The sequence below is a fragment of the Triturus cristatus genome, chromosome 8, assembly GCF_964204655.1.
Source record: "Triturus cristatus chromosome 8, aTriCri1.1, whole genome shotgun sequence".
NCBI classification, from domain to species: domain Eukaryota; kingdom Metazoa; phylum Chordata; class Amphibia; order Caudata; family Salamandridae; genus Triturus; species Triturus cristatus.
This window is the reverse complement of record NC_140591.1, coordinates 1257223855-1257241086: the sequence shown is the minus strand read 5'-3', so window position 1 is coordinate 1257241086 and position 17232 is coordinate 1257223855.

The following is a 17232-nucleotide window of genomic DNA, read 5'->3' as shown; positions in this document are numbered from 1 at the left end:
CTGCTTGCCCCTGTATCAAGTAGAAACTTTCTGTCTTTCCCTAATACTTGACTCTGCACATAGGGACCCTCTTGATCTACAGGAACCTCAATAAGGGGTAAGCCAACTTCCCTCTCTAGGCTATTTCATGTGTAACGCTGATATTCTGGATAGTCATTTTGTGCATACTGGTACATCTGTTGTGTCGTGTTTTGTGTTGCAGCAATAGGCTGTGGCTGTTGTTGTGGAACCACTACGGTCTGTTGTGGAACCGGCATAGGCTGTGCATGTTGAGGTACTTGTTGTTGGATCTGATCCTGTCTAGGCGGACGTGGTCTCTCCTTTGTTTTACCCGTAGAGATATTATGTTTCAGAACTGCACAATCGTTTATATAATGACCTGGCTGTTTACAATAGTTGCATGTCCCTTTAACGGGAACCGCTGAGTTACTGGACTGTGTCGCACCCTTTTTATGACCGTCAGCTGGAACTGACTGAGCGACAAGCATTTTCATTTTCGTGTCTTTCATACGTCTTTGTTCGTGTTCTTGTTCTTCTCTAATTCTATTCTGGTGATACTGTAACATTTGTAACATTTGTGAAGGAGTGTTAGCTTGCCAAGTGCTCTCAACTTTCAATACTCTGTTTTTAACCTGTGGCAGGGAATTCTCGACTAGTTTTGTTACAAAAAGGTGTGGATATGACTCGCTATTTGCTTTCAGGCCGCTATTAATACCAAAACATTTTTCAAATCGGGAATAAAAATCACTAGTGTCTTCATCGGGTTTCTGTTTACAAGCTGAGATTGCTCCCCAATCTTCCTTTTTCGTAGTTAATAAACGTGGCAATACTTGTACTAATAAACCTGGCAATGCTTTTGTTTTGTCCCCAAGCCCTACGCCTGCAGTTCTGCTATTTTCTTCAGTTTCTAATGCGGTCCAATCAATCTTTTGGTCTCCCACCTCCCATTCTTTTTCCTTGAGTTTCTCATAAATACCGGCAGGCAATAATACTTTCAATATTTTCATAATGTCAGGATAGGTATAATCACCCATGAGTAACATGTCCTTTAGTTCACGGTGAAAACCTGCTGGATCTTTGTCATGGCTGGGCACTAATTTTTTCATTTCCAATAGTTCTATTTTGGTTATGGGCATGTACACAAACACGCGTCTAAACGTATTGTCATCATTTCTTACTGGGTGTACTTCGCGTAAGGGATTCTGTCTGTCTATGTAATACGTTTTTCTCTCCATGGAAGGAGCTGGATCATGTTCTGGACACAAAAAGGCACTATATCTATGTCTGTATTCTAGAATTACTTTAATTAGATCGGTACCTAAACCTCTCCATTTGTTCATGAGTAGTTCTATCAATATATCAGGTAGGGGACCAGGATCGGAGTGTTGGCCTTTATATAATATAAGGAGATGTTGTATCATGTATAGACTAGCTAAACGCTGTTCGTCTGGGGCGAGATTTAGAAACGTGTGTGCTAGCGCATCATCACTGTATTTTTCAGAGCTGTCAGCCCATTGTACTGCTGACCTAGCTAATTCTTGTTCATCCATAGAATCGAGCACATGGTACCCCCTTCGTTCTCGAAGTAATTTATCAGTAGCCTGGAATAAGTGTTCAGGGGTCCTTGGATTTGTAATAACTGTTTGAAAAATTCTGTTACATTCTGGACGTATCGGACGTATTGTTTTATTAAAAGATCTTCCTTTTCCTACATAAGCTATCATTTGTTTAGCTGGTAATTCAAATTGTCCTGTGTTCATTTCTGACTGTTCCTCCTCCTCTTCCTCTGATTCAGTTTTATCTGCTTCTACTCTGCTTTCATGTATTCGTTCTACTTCTTTTCTGATCCTTCGGCACATGGCTTCTATACACTTCTGTTTATCATGTCTCCCGTCTGTTATATTCTGACCCCATTTGGTAAGTGCTTGCATTTCCTCCGAATCTACCTCAGGCCTATCTCTATTTCTGATCAAACAGTTTATGAAAAAGCGTAACAATAATTTTTGTATGTCTACTTTCTGGTATTCCATGGCTTCGGCAATACTTTCAGGACCTTGCCCTGATTGGATAAAGCGATATATTTTGTCTAGATGTTCAACCATTCCTGGTAACGTCATTAAATATGTTGCAACGCGTCGCAAACGTACTGAAGACAGCAACATTCTGTCGTGTTTTCCTGGCACTGGATCATATCTACAATCGGAAAGAGGCTCGTTTAATATATTGTCTGATATTCTTTGGGGTGTACGTTGATGTGCTAAATCCCTATAAGTCAATCTAGTTGTTGGCGGTGGCGTGGAAAAACCTCCTGTCGCACCCCCTGAGGTGCCAAGTCCAAAAGGATTTGTTGGGTGTAGGGTAGAGAGTGTGGGTGCAGGAAGGACTGTAGAAACAGATGGAATGGTTAGAACTTGAGTAGGAGTTTGTTGCTGCGGAGGTGGGTGCAGCTGATTTTGGGGTTGAGCGTCGTTAACGGGTGGTGTGCGTGGCTGCGCACCATTAGCATATTCGGGGGCTGCATCGTCTAAATAGGAAGTAAGGAAAATGTCTTTTGCAGTCTTGGGATGTACTTTAATCGGGAGTAACGGAGGTGGCAGATCTTTTGGTACCTCCAAGGTGGCCTTAGGCAAACCCTCGGCCAGAAGAGGATACATACCATTCATAAGAGTGTTTCGTTGTCTGTCTACTTGTTCTGTTTTTACTCGGGTACCTTCGTCAATTAAAATGTTTTCTCGGGCCTTTTCTGAATCTTCCCTACTTTTCTCTTCCTTTCTGAGCGCTTTCTCTGTGCGCCTATGCGATTCTTTACGCCATAGTTCAATGGCATCTTTCTGTGACTGTCTGGCTTTCTTTTTCCATAACGCTTCTTCTATTCTCATGATGCAATCTGCATCCCATGTTCCAGCAGCGGGCCATCTCTGACTCTCTGCCAAATCCTTGGTGTAGTCCACCCATAGATCAAGATATAATACGGCATCTAGGCCATGTTTATGGTACATAAAGTACCCTGGAGTGTCCCTAGGTGGGATGGGAACAGCTTCCTCGAGTATCCCTTTTCTAGTTTTTATCTGTCTTAATTTTGAAAATAACGGCATCTTGAACCTTGTTACTTAATTCTTACTCGGTTTTTGAACATAATAATTACAATAAACACAATAATGAAGATCGAACAATCACTCATACCACGACATTTAAAACATATCAAAACATTTTAGAACGAACAATAATAATTAGAATAAACAGCACAGATACACTGCTAAAACAGTGCAGACCAGGTCTGTGTACCCAGACCCGTCTTGACCGGCACAACCTAATGTGCACGTCTAGATGCGTCCCCAGCAACGGTACTCACCGGGAAGCACGGAACGGAAGGCCTCGGAAGTCTGGACTGGACTAGACCAAACTGGACTCGACTCGACTCGTGACTTAGATACTTCGGAACTTCGGAATCTGGTGGGCCTCTGTATACCTCGGATCTTGCTCTCTCAGCTAGGCTCTGGTCGGGATTCTCCGCACTCCTCACCGCCTCGTCTGGGTGTTGATCGCAGCCTCAGTCGCCCCCGTTGGCCTGAGGGAGATACAGGAAATCCTGCGGGTACGCGTAATTGTCCGTCCGGCTGTGGCAGGAGACCGGGTCTGCAACGCACCTCCGGCGTGTGGGGTGTGAGAGGTGTCCCTATTCGGGCGCCAATTATGTGGTAAATTTAAATTACCTAGACTTAATTTATGCGGTAAAATACAATACGAATAACTCAGTAAAAATAAGAGGCAGAATCCGTGGTATTCAAGGGTATAATAGGGAATTTATTCCTTACAAAGGAATGATGGTTCGAACCAGGCAATCGAGTTCCGTCACCACGAAGGTTCAGGAAGGGATCAGCAATACATTATTGACAGGTTATAGCATATATAGTAATGCATTACAGTAAAGACAGATGCAGGAGGCGTTACAGCTGATAAGAATACACATACGTAATAGAAAAGGCATTACAATAGGCGTGCATAGAGGCGTATACTAAAAACGTCATTATGAGGATGACACAAGTGGGTGGATCCATAAGAGAATCCTGCAAAGTCAGCAAAAAATATATAGCAGAGATGCGCGCTCAGCCGCATGACGTGTGATTGACGTGTAACTAGAGGGTGAAGGGAATTTGACATTTAGCCCTACATGAGGAGACAGAAGTCTGGGGTGTCAGGACAACCTAGTCCTAAATCATATCTAATATCTTATGTTTAAGGAACTATATTATCTGGAAGAAAAGGTCTTTTCGGACAGATCCTATTCTATACTAACTGCTAGTGCGTGTACAAGCGTCTAAGTGTCTACATGAGATGCGAGGGGGCATGGGCCTACCCTGGTAACGAGAGTCATGAATTACTTGCACGGAGACAGTAAGTCTGGGCCCTTTGCTCTGCAGCTGGAGGGATGTTTACCTAAGCTACTTAGACAAGAATGCATTTCTTGAGGAGCGGAACAGATAACTTGAAGGCTGAATACAGTTTTGGCAGGCAACAGGCCGGGCTAGGCACCGTTAGCCGCGCAGGGAGTAAGACAAAGTTCATGGATACAGATGCAGGTTCAGGCTGGAGCATTCAGAGGCAGAAGCAGGAAAAAGCTCGATGGCAGAATTCAGGGCCTACCTTGCCAGAGCTGGAAAACGTGAGAAGTATACCATATAAAGACGGTGGCAAGGCATACTTAGGAACGGAATATCTGGCCCATTCATGGCAGATATGAAAGAGTACATATTAACGTTGGACACAATTGTATTTGCGTCTTCATAGCTTGAAGTGGAGGGAACATACATGTACTTGTAGCATGTACATGGAGCCGTTGGGGTCTAGATAGGGGACACAATTGACCATAAAAATTCATATTTCCTCACAGGTAGCGGCGATGCAGCGATTTCGCAGGGTTGCACCCGTTCTGGACTGATGCTTTGGAGTCCATGATTTGGTTTCTTGGTTACAAATTCACCTCCAAAAGCCTTGAACTGGATTTACCACAGCTTGGCAAGCTCAGTCAAGCCCTTGGATAACTTTAGAAAGCACATTGCAGAGTGTAAAGTCCCTTCTCTCACTCCTAGGCAAGAAGCAGCAGACAGCAGGCCAACACTGCAGAGCAAGCAGCAAAGTGGCAGTCCCTCCTGGCAGTACAGCAGCTCTTCTTCTTAGTAGAATGTCCTCAGTCCAGAGGTGTTCTGAGAATATGGTGTCAGAGGTTCAGAACTTATACACATTTTAGCCTTTGAAGAAGGGAGATTTCAGAGAAAGACCTTTGTAGATCACAAGACCCTGCCCTTCCTGTCCCTGGCTCCATACACACTACAGAGGAGTATGCAGCTCTTTGTGAGGACACAGGCACAGCCCTATTTAGGTGCAAGTGTCAACTACTCTCAGCACTCTAGCTCAAGAAGACTCATCATCATGGTCATCAGGGTATGCAGGGCACACCTTAGCTCCCTTTTTCAGCGGCATAACAAAGTCTCCCACAGACCCCGCAGTGTGGGGTGTCCCCGAGCTCCAGCGGACCTTCTCAGTGCAGTACCCTGGCCTGGGAGTTCCTGAGTAAGTCAGGAAGGGGGCCCCTTTATGTGGTTCGCAGGGGGGCCTACTAGTAACATTTGATTTACAGGCCCTGGGCATATGTAGTGCACTGTACTAGGGGATTGTTAGTAAATCAAATATGACAGTCATGGAGAAACCAAATGCCTTTACATTTTAGACACAGAGCAAGTGCACTTTAGCACTGGTTATCAGTGGTAAAGTACGCAGTGTTCTAAAACCAGCAAAAATGGAGTCAGCACACAGTCAAAAACAGAAGGTCAGAAGCAAAAAGACATGGGAAACCAAGCCAAAAGATGAAACACTCATCATAAAATCGCCTGTATATCACTTTAGTGCTCTTTGCTTCTTCTCAAATCTTAATGTCTCTATTAAACAAGTCAATCTAATAAACAGTAATCTTTTATTTCAGTACTGACTGGGGCTTCACTTGTGTAAGCTAGCATATCAAGATTTATGATTTTCATTACCTAGCATAATTGAAGCTGACTATTGTTTCAACTTGATATATTTGGACCCTTATTTAGAGTTATATATTGTCCATGTGTGCTGAGAAATGTGCAAAACGGAATGAAAACCATGAACCGACAGCTCCAGGGCTCTGAAGATAAACATGCTGCCCAGCGCATAGCAGCTGCCTCGCACACCAAGAAGCGTGTGTCTGGCGACGAGGCCAGACCACCAGTCAGGGTAATGCAGTCAGTCACAGTCAGGAAGCTGCAACAACGCGACATGCCTCAGAGACTGATACATGTGCAAAAAGCACAGAATTATTCTAGTGGCACTGGTTACCCGCCCAGTGGATGGAATTTATTATCCTTCTTTGGCCCAACATAGCCAACCCCCTTTGCTAATGTTTGGTGGAGTTCAGCCTAGTGCTTGAAAAAAGAAAAACAGAAGTGCAGGTTCTCTATCCCAAAGAGCTTGTTTGCTTCTGAGACACGTTGGTACTATACCATTGAAATATTGCACCTCGCCTGTGCCCTTCTTCAATAATTGAAGAAGTGCATGCACTCAGGCCCTGATTTGCTATCATTTTGCATTGGGAGTGTGCCTCTTTTGTGGCGTAGCCAACGTAAAATCATTTTTGGCACTTACTAGGCCATGCAAAGCCACTTTGTATGGTTTAGTACATACAAAGTTAGGCAAGGCAGAGCAAAGCGCTGCCTTGCATTCCTTTATACTTTCCATTGTGTAGGAGTTACATGGGTGGTGTCTGGGTGTTACACTATGTATTTTGACGCAACCTTGAATTTACAAAGACTTGTAAACATGGATTTGCACCAAAATGTTGCGCCTACCCGACAGAGGTGTAACAAGAAATATCTTAATTTCTCCTCATTCCTTCTTCTTTCCATGTGTGCTGCATTCTGCATTCTCAATTATTATTCTGGTTGCATTGAATTTATAGTTTACTATCATTTATATATAAATCATGTAAACACAGCATTAAAAAAAAAACAACGTGCCTTTTTAGATTACTGTTACCGTAATATATCTTTTAGTTGAGCATCCTTTTACTTAATACTTTTATTTGATTTCACCTTATCAACACATTACAACTTACTTAAAGCCATTCCAAAGCCCCCAAGCTGTATCTTAGAACAAATATATCATTAGAATCTGGCAACAATTTAAAGGCGAGGGCTACTTTCTATACTGACCTGTAAGTCTCACTGTGCGGTGCAATGTTGAGAAGCCACACCCTTACTAAAAAAAGGCAACATATTGGAGGCACACTGACTATAGTCATGAGGCTCTACAAATATTAATTTACACACAAATTCGATATAAATAAACAGTTTTTGTCAAACTTACTTAATTTACCACTTTGCCTCTCAGATCTCAAAATTAATTTGCTCATCATCTACCCTAAACTATGAGAAACACGCCACACCTAAAGGGGCATTGATATCACATTATGCGATACTTGAGTTCCATTGGTCTACTACAGCCATCTGTTGTATTATTTATTTATTTATTTATTTTCACATTTATAGAGCGCACTGTTACCCGGAGGTGTCCTGGCGCTGATTGCCAAGTGTGAGGGCCGAGAGATTACTGTGTGAAGAGCCACGTCTTAAGCGCTCTCCTGAAAGACAGGAGGTCGGGGAGTTGTCTGAGGTTCAGTGGCAGTGCGTTCCATACCTTTGATGCACCCAGGGAGAAACTCCTACCTCCCCACCGAGCCTTCCTAACTCTGGGGACAACTACCAGGCTCTGTTCAGCTGACCTCAACAATCTAGTTGGTCTGTGCCATTGGAAAAGTTGGGTCATGCAATGGGGCCCTAAGCCATGCAGAGCTTTAAATGTTACGCATAGAGATTTGAAAGTAATTCTTTTGCGAACAGGTAGCCAATGCAGCTTCGCCAGATCCCGCGATACCGAGGCGAATTTGGGTGTGCCTGTAATCAGACGAGCTGCTGCATTTTGCAGAATTAGGAGCCTATTGAGGAGCCCCTTTTGGGCATTCAGCAGTAGGCTGTTGCAATAGTCCAGACGGGACATCACCAATCCTGTCACCACTGTCTTCTTGTGCTCGTCGGCAAGAAACGGCAGCACTTTCCGGATGGTTTTTAGGACGAAATGGGTAGCTGAGGTGAGTGCATTGATATGAGGCCTGAAGGACAGTGAATCGTCCATCAGTACGCCCAGGTTTCTAACCTTCGAGACCGGAGCTGGGGGGGGCCCATTTCCTTCGGCCACCAGTGTGGAGACCAGAAGTTGTCTCTGGACCCAAAGAGTAACACCTCAGTTTTAGCTGTATTTAATTTAAGACAATTTTCCGCCATCCAGTTACTGACTTCCCGCATGCAGCCTCTGAACCTTTCTGCCGTGCTGTCTGTTTCCTCCGGTGGCAGAGATACCACTATCTGAGTGTCATCTGCGTACGATGTTAAGTTGAAACCAAAGGATCTAATAATTGGTGCCAGGGTAGAGACGTATACGTTGAAAAGAGTAGGGTTCAAGGAGGACCCCTGAGGGACTCCACAGGGGAGCACGAATGGGTCTGATTCAAAATCACCCAGTGCCACCTTCTGCGTCCTGCCGGAAAGGAAGGCGTGAAGGATTGTATACTGACAAACATTTGATATTGGCACCCTCATTCTGTTTCACGACCTCTTATATATTATATGACCAATTCACATATGGTTTGCATGGAAGTACTCCTGGCTTACTGAATTACAAGAGTAAGTCAGGCATACTCCTGCCTTGCTCTTGAAATTCAAGACTAAGTCTGGAATTCTACAATAGATAGTCACATCTACGCACAGCAACATACAGGCAAATTGAAAATCCACAAGCTGTATTGTCTAATTTGGTTTTCCAGGTCTAACAGACACTTGTTCATAGAACTAATTTTGTCTGTAATAGGAATTAATTGGTCTACTATAGTTTTATTGTCTTTAATTTTAATTTCATTATCAGAAACTTTCATCAATAGACCTGCATGCATTAGCAAATATGTTTGACCTCCGCTACAATATGATCAATATTAGACTAGACAACTGGTAATTCCTCTATTATTATGACAAGTCAAGGCTCAGAGGAGTCAACTTTTTTTAGGTTTGAAAGGTGGTGGAGAAACTACTTGTTTACACTTATTAACATTAAAAGATACGCCTTTGTCTTCTACAATAATCAAAATTAAAAGGAGAATATAAAAAGGCAGAACGAAAGCACTAAAATCAGTGAAATAGGTCAAACCAACAAGGTATCACAGGTCCATCAGCTAAAATCATCGGTAGGAGGATCCCAGGCCAGAGCAGTTCCCTTTCCTTTAAATACTCCACCTCTCCTGACAGGAATTTCAGGTGCAGCAACCAGTGAGCTTTGGTGCTGCTCCCAACCTCCCTTCTTCATCACAGGCAAATCACAGAACCAGCAAATAAATACACCATGGACATCTATGCAGTCCACTGGTAAGGACTATTACATCGAAGTAAGGAAAGTCATTAAATCAGCATAAATTATCGATAGAGACAACGAGCCAAGAACAAGTAGGGGGCCATCTTGAATTGCGAGCTTGCACGTCCTCTATAAAAGGCCAGTTCTAATGAGGTTATTTATGGCGATGCCATGGCTTGCCAGCTGGGGGAAGCTATGACTACTATACATGCTGTTTTTTTGATCATGTCCTGGTGTACATGTTGACTGAAAAAATAAAGGTATCGTGAGCTTGAAAGACAGTTATCACACTGGGCAGGAGGTGAGGAATTCATCACTGTTTGTGTGGCTGTTCCAGATACTGACTCCATTTGCTTGCAAGAGAGGGCACGGAGGCTACATCAGGCCGGAGTCAAACACTGGTCTTTTCTATGCTAACATATGGTCATGAAATGATTACATTGGCAACCTGGCTAGAAAACGAAACAAAACAAGGGAACTGGTGAATAAGTTGAAGATAAAGAACACAGTAGAAAATGTCCAAAGACTGAGAGAAAATACACGGAATAAAAAAATCAAAGGGGCTCCAGCTGGACAAATGAAACAGAACACATTAGACAAAAAGGGAAAAATGTGATAAAAAGTGAGACTGAAGGCAACTGTCACATTGTAGAAAATGGACAAAATTAGACAAAAAGGGAAAATTTTAAAAAATTAGAAAAAGCAGAAAAATATAAAGACTTTGCATGTCAGGCTAAAATGTGAGTGGGATATTACGAGGGATTGATGAATATGTTGCAGTTTTCTGTGCATGATCCGCAGATAATGAATTATAATCAACCTTAGAAAAATCAGTGGATAAGCGTACCAGCTGCATTGATTTGTGTGAAACATTTTAGTCACAAATTCCAATCATAGTGAGATAGATCATGGCATCTACTGAAAATAGTGTATTGTAGTTGATATAGTAAAGGTTTCAGCCAGAGTGAGATATCCCGCTGGCAATCTTTTTCACGATGAGAGTTCTCTATCAACAGAGTCCAACTGGTAAAATTAAAAGATCCTTAAACACATTGAAACATTTACTCCTAAAGTACGCCAGTGTCTCATGCAATATCAACTCAAACGCCAAACACCATAAGCCTCACCCCTACTCCCCAACCCACCCATATTTGGAGGTCCTCTATCGACCTTGCATAAGGTGGGATGCTTACATTAAAATCACCACTGCTTGCAATCAACTTGAAAACCATCTATTTGTCTTGTCACTCCACATTTCAGTTTCTTTAAAAGGATCAAAAATAAGGTTAAATGTATAGAGTTGACATTAGTCAAAATATTTCAATATGCACAGTGTGTATGAATGAAAAGAGCATTAAGCAGTATATTGATTGGGAAATAAGATCACATTTAAAGCAACATTTCCCTGGGGATCAAGACAGATGGAGGATAAATTGGAGAACTGTTGTGAATTCCTCCTCCAGGTGATAGAGTATGTCTATGATCTGAGCAGCATTTTCTCAGCACATATAAGACTTAATGCCAGGAATAATCAGGACAGAAGCTTGAAACGGAGCCCATAGATGAAAATGAGACAGCTCCCCTGATAGCCCCTACTCTCCCTAGCTGTATATCCCTGTTTTGCAGTCGGAAATTTTGTTTGATGAATTGCTTGATTCCTTGGACCTCTTTGTAACTCTAGTATGTTTCCATTCCATTTGTCGGTCTTATGTGGATACCCACAAAAGATAAATGTACCCAGAGTTACTCTAAATAGATCTCCTTTACATGTGCACTAGTTAAACTGAAAATGTACCCTCAATCCCATCCTCGTGGACCTAGGTTTGACAACCTCGATCTACTCTTTGGGTGCAATTCTGCTGATTTCAGGATCACCAGGTTTGCTTATCTAGTTCAAATAATGCCCAAGATATTGTAAACATAACCTGCTTATTTTGATGTATGGGTTACTAGAGCTGCTCTACAATGGAATATACAATTTTCATCCTAATCTTTGATTTGGGATTATGTATTTACTCAAATCCCTGTGGCCCGTTAGCAACTACAGTAGAGATTAAGCAGGTTATTGGTAATTAATTTGGGTGGCTGAATTGTGGTTTGTTGATGGAATTTGGAGAGTTTGAAAACATTACGCACTGCAGTAATGTCCTTGTTGCTAAACTACTTTTACATACTTTGGCAAGGAATAGATAGAGGCAGTGATATAGCAATTTCCCTTTGAAATAACTTTTGAAGAAACCTAACTCCTGTGTTAAAAGTGGTCAACAAGGACTAGTGACACTTCCTATTGCCTGGGAGTGAAATGTTGAAAATTAGAGTCAGTAAAGATAAGTGCTGCTGGTATCTAGGGACCACATTCAAGTTCAAATACCTGAAATAAGTGTTCTCTATAGTTAATATTGGCATTAGGGCTCAATATTACAGTGCTCATGGAGCCTATAGGTGGTAATACTATAATAACATTTGATGGAATATTTCTGCCCCAGAAGTGTCAAGGACCTACTGATTTGTTATGTGGAGCTGATTTATACTGCTTTATTAATTATGAGACCTATATGTTTTCTATGCTACTGATGTTATTAGACATTTAAGTGTTATTTGGTTGTGTCATAATTTATCTGAGTCATGTTTTCATAAATGAGATTAATGAGTGCTCATATTTGCTTCCAAAGACAGATAAGACCCAAATGGAATTCTTGGCACTTTCTAGCAGTGCAACACTACAAAAAGCCCTCCATCACCAGTGGCAAATGAGAATTAATCTAATGAACACTGCTAAGTGACAACGAAGGCCCAGATTTACTAAGGCAGCCAGTGCAAAGTCACACAAAGTAGCACATTGTATTTACTTTCCAGCTCTAAAGGCATTTGTACTGGAGATGCACCCTTTTGTCCTCTATTGACCACAGCAGGTCTTGCAGACAGCAAATATGCTGTAGCCTCGACCTAAAAACAAATGATGTGTGACAGTCTGCTCCAAAAATAACTCTTATGATCATACTATGGCCCACATGCATCAAAAAATGAATTTGCGATTCCTTAATAGTGATAAATAATGAATCGCTATTACGGTATCGAAAAAATCAATGCAGCAATAAAATCGGTATATTATTGCGATTCGGTAAAAATCGCTGTTTACTGAATCTGTAATAGCGAATTCGCTATTGCAGAATCGCTAATTGCAATTTACTCATATTTCTGCATTGAGATGACATCACAACCAGGAAGTGATTCACTGAATGCACACACCTGTACACAGGGAGAGTCTGAGGAGGAGGAAGACTGGCGAAGCTCACCTTGGAGAAGCTGTGTTTAGAGCAGAAGCTGTGACAAAACAACACCATGGCCACAGAAAAAGAGAAAAATAAAGGAGAAGGCAGGAAGAGAAAGATAAAGTTCAGTGAAAAGGAACTTGAAATCCTCACTGAGGAAGTGGTGTTGAACCATGACCGGCTGTTTGGAAAACTATCCATGCTTATTGCTGAGTCTGTCAAGAGAAATATTTGGCTGGGGATACAAGCTAAGGTCAATGCTGTGGGGGTAACACAGCGTGATATCCCTGACCTGCGCAAAAGATGGTATGACCTGCGCAGCCGAGCTAAAGAGACGGTGGCTGAAAGGCTAGCTGCTGCCCAAAACACAAGAGGGGGACCATCTACCGATCGTGCAAACACCCCACTGGAGGATATGGTGGAATCCACTCTGCAGCTAGAGGCAGTCGTCGGGATTACATAGATCGACACCTCTGAACATACGGGTACCTCCCAAAATAAGACCACAGCTAAACATATTTCAATGTCAAATGTAACTCAAATTGCCCCAAATGCATACCCTGAGTAGTGTAGCACACCTGAGTCCTGTCCACTTTTTGCTTGCAACACCCTGATGCATTGTGGGAGTTGTATACAGACAAATGTAAGGGCAAGGCATGGAGGGACAAACACAGCTTTACTGCAGTAGAGTACAGCAAGGAAGTGACTACAGTAGACTTTGTACATTACATAAGTCAAATTATTAGACCTTTGCATGCGCTATGTCACAAACATGTGCAAATAAAAAGTAACTGAACTTGAACTGTTTTAAATCACAGATGCAGCACAGGACATTGACGTGGCTGACGACCACGAGTCAGAGAGACAAATGGAACAGCCTAATGAGGAACCAGAACTGCCAACATCCTCACCCATACCTGCTCCTACTCAGCACAGGAGAATAGTACAACCACTGCCTGATTTGGGGAGTGATGAAGACAGCCAAACAGGAGCTCACACACAGCAGCCTGCCCATTCACCACCACCACCAGAGGTAACAATGCGGCGCCATTCCATGCAGTTCCGCAGGCAAAGGCCCAGGGCAATCCTGACTTCTGCAGATGACAATGGGGCACCTGCCTGCAGTGGGCTTGAGGCCAAGATGCTGACAGTCCAGCGCCTGCAAGGAAGGAAAACGCGGATTATGCGGGGCCAACTGGGAACAATAGCAACAAACATGGGGGAAATACGTGACTGCCTGAGGGAGCTGACAACTGCGGTAATTGAAGGGCACAGGGCTGTCACCGAAATACTAGACAGTGTTGCAACAGCCATGCAAAATATGTGCAGGGTCATCCAGGCTGAGCAGGCCTCACATGGCAGGAGGCATCACAATTCAATTGGGCGCATGCACAGTTACACCAGGGCAATAAATAGGCTTAGTACTACTACAGCTCAGCTTTCCAGGCGTGCTGTCAGCATGCAGGTGGAGATGAGCCACTGCTGCTGGGATGTGGCCAGGGGCCTCATCCAGGTCACCACTGCAGTGCAAGGACTCCAGACCTCTGCAGCTAGTGGAAACCTCACACATGCAGGGGGGACAGTGAGGAGGCCTCCAGCCTCAGCAGCCTACTGGAACCTGTGGTACATACCAGAAGTCGCAGTACCAGGAGTCACGCCGGCACAGAAGGCTCAATGACGGATGTAGCTGAGCCTACTGAAAGGGCCACAGGAGTACGTGGCAGGAAGAAATAGACAATCAGACATGTACAATTCTGGTGCCGTAACCAGAATCCTATATTACACAGAGATTGTATTTCACCCCAGGCAACCCCAGAGCAGTGCCTACATAGCTTGTGGAACATTGAGCACCATGCCTTTGTGAAGAGTATTAATGTAATGGAAAATGAGGAGTAGGAGGTTACTGAAGGAGATGGAATCTGAAATGTGAGTGAGTCTACTTTGGCAAAAATGCAGAATTGTAGAAAGCTGAAAATGGGTGAAGCACCACTAGTTTTGAAAAACAGCATTATATAAATAACTGCAGCCGGCGACATGGCTAAGTGTGTAGAATGCTCGACGCTGAAACATGTAGCGTTCTACAAGTCACAGGTTTGAGTTCCAACAAGGCTGCGTTAGCCTACCATTGTTCTAGGGTCAATAAGATGATAACCTTTAATTACATAATACCAACACCTGTTATTTATAGAGCTTAGACATGGAAGCAGTGTGGCATCATAAAAATAACATGTTTTTGTTACCCTCTTAAAATTGATTTGTGAAAAAGCACTGTATTATGAGGCTTTCAGCAAAGTACATCCTTGGAGATTTAGGCCCACATATATCAAGCTAATTTGCGATCGCAAATGTTGCAAATCGCTAAAAAAGGCCGTTTTGTGATCGTAAAATAGCTTGTTCCTATGCATGAAGCAAATTCGCAGAATATCTCTATTTTTCACAAAATTTGCAATTACCAAAATACCGAATCTGCAATAGTGATTCCGTATTAGGTAATCGCTAATCAGAAAATTGCAAAATCCAATGCAACAAGAATTCGCAAATACAGAATAAGTTAAAAATCGCAAATTGCATTTCTCAAATAGGTACAAACCATATAAGGTGGTAAAATGATCCTCTTCGCCATGACGTAGAGTGCTGCCATTGTGAAACATTCTTATGCATTCTGGTACTGTTTAAGTAGTTTGCTGAGGATTTACACCTGATCTTGTTAACGTGAAAATTTTGAGGTAGTGCGAGAGTTTTGCAGCAGCCTCGCCTTCTGGACCTACTTGTCAGGTGACGGACTTTAGTGGATCAGTATGATGCAGAGTCCGAGAGCAACTGGATCAGGGTCAGGGTTGGCGTGGAGGTGGCAGCTATCCTTTTGGGAGGGAGCGGTTGAGGAGGAGGGCTTTTAGGAGTTTCTTTAATTTTGTGAAGGGCGGGGTGGTCCTGATATCTGCTGGGATGGAGTTCCAGATTTTGGGCATGTTACCAGCGAATGATCTGGCCGCGTTTTTTTGTTTGCATGCTTTCATGGGGATTAGAAGGCGGGAGTTGGAGCTCCTGAGGTTCCTTGTTTGGCCAGCCCACTTCAGTTTGGCGGCCAGATAGTCCGGTTTTCCTGTGTGTAGGGCTTTGTGCGTGAGGCAGGCATTTTGAAGTTGGTCCGCTGTTCCACAGGGAGCCATTTTAGTTCTCTTAGGGCTGGTGAGATGTGATCATATTTTCTGATTCCAGTGACCATTCTGGCTCATGAGGCTGCCAACACAAATTTGTGACAAACAACCATCAACAGATAGTTGTGAATAGACACACAGGCACTGCCCAGTGTAAGTATGCACAAGCCAAATGGGGTCTCCCTGTACAGTGGACACATGTAGCACACTTTAGATAAATACAAATGAGGCCAGGGAACAATGCCACAGAGGCCAACCTATGCTGAGCACACAGAGAATGGGCAAAGTGTTGGATGACACACATGATTACGAGGCAAGGGTGTCTCAGGGGACTGTAGTGGGCACACTGCTCCATGGTCCTGGAATGATCTGACTGTAACATGAGCAACCATCCTGGCACTATGCATATCTCCCACTCATGCACATCATGTCTGAGGCCACAACATCGGTCATGCATGCTGCAAGTGTGTTCATTTGAAACCTCACACTCCTATGTTGAGACTCATCATCAGTGTCAACAAATAGGGACCCCCAAATGACTGAATAGGACAGGGCACAGGCAAGGTACCAACACATGTCACAGACCACCCCACACATGATGCAGAAAGCAATGTGCACTTGGATTAACTGGCAGCCTAGATGACCATGTGCAATAGTGATTGCACACAGACCAGGGAACACATGTCAAGGAGGGGAAGGGAGGAATAACAGCACCGATTGACTTGGGGGAACAGGATATGCACTGCACATATAAACCCTGGCAGTGTATCCAGGCGACTGAGCACTTCCAAAAGCTGGTGATACACAACAAACACACATGTACCTACCCCCTCCTTGCTGCTGTCTCTCCTGGAACTGCCTATCCAGGTCAGGGAAGACCACCGCCAGGACACGCTTCATCTGGTGGGTCAGGTGTCGGCGCCCGCCATGGGGGCATGGAGGTGAGTGCCCCAGCTGGACCCGGGCGCACCGGATGTCCTGCCACCGTTTTCGGACTTGGGCTAGGCGCCGACTGCGACCATCCGCCGATCCAGATCTCCCCCTTCTCGTAGGCAGTTACCTGTGAGGATGACAAAGTGAGACAACATCACTACACCTGCTCCATGTCAGAGAGACACACATTTGAACATCTTTGATATGTTGAACAGGGCATAGGATGCTGCCAAGGAATATCATCTTTGTCAGATGGACATTGTCCTCTGTGGAAGCCCCTATGCACTACATGGCATTGAAAGTACACAGGTGGCATGAGGGTTGCGACACACTCCATGATCATGGCACACACTGTGCATCACAAGCAACACCAGGCTGATGGACAGCACCTC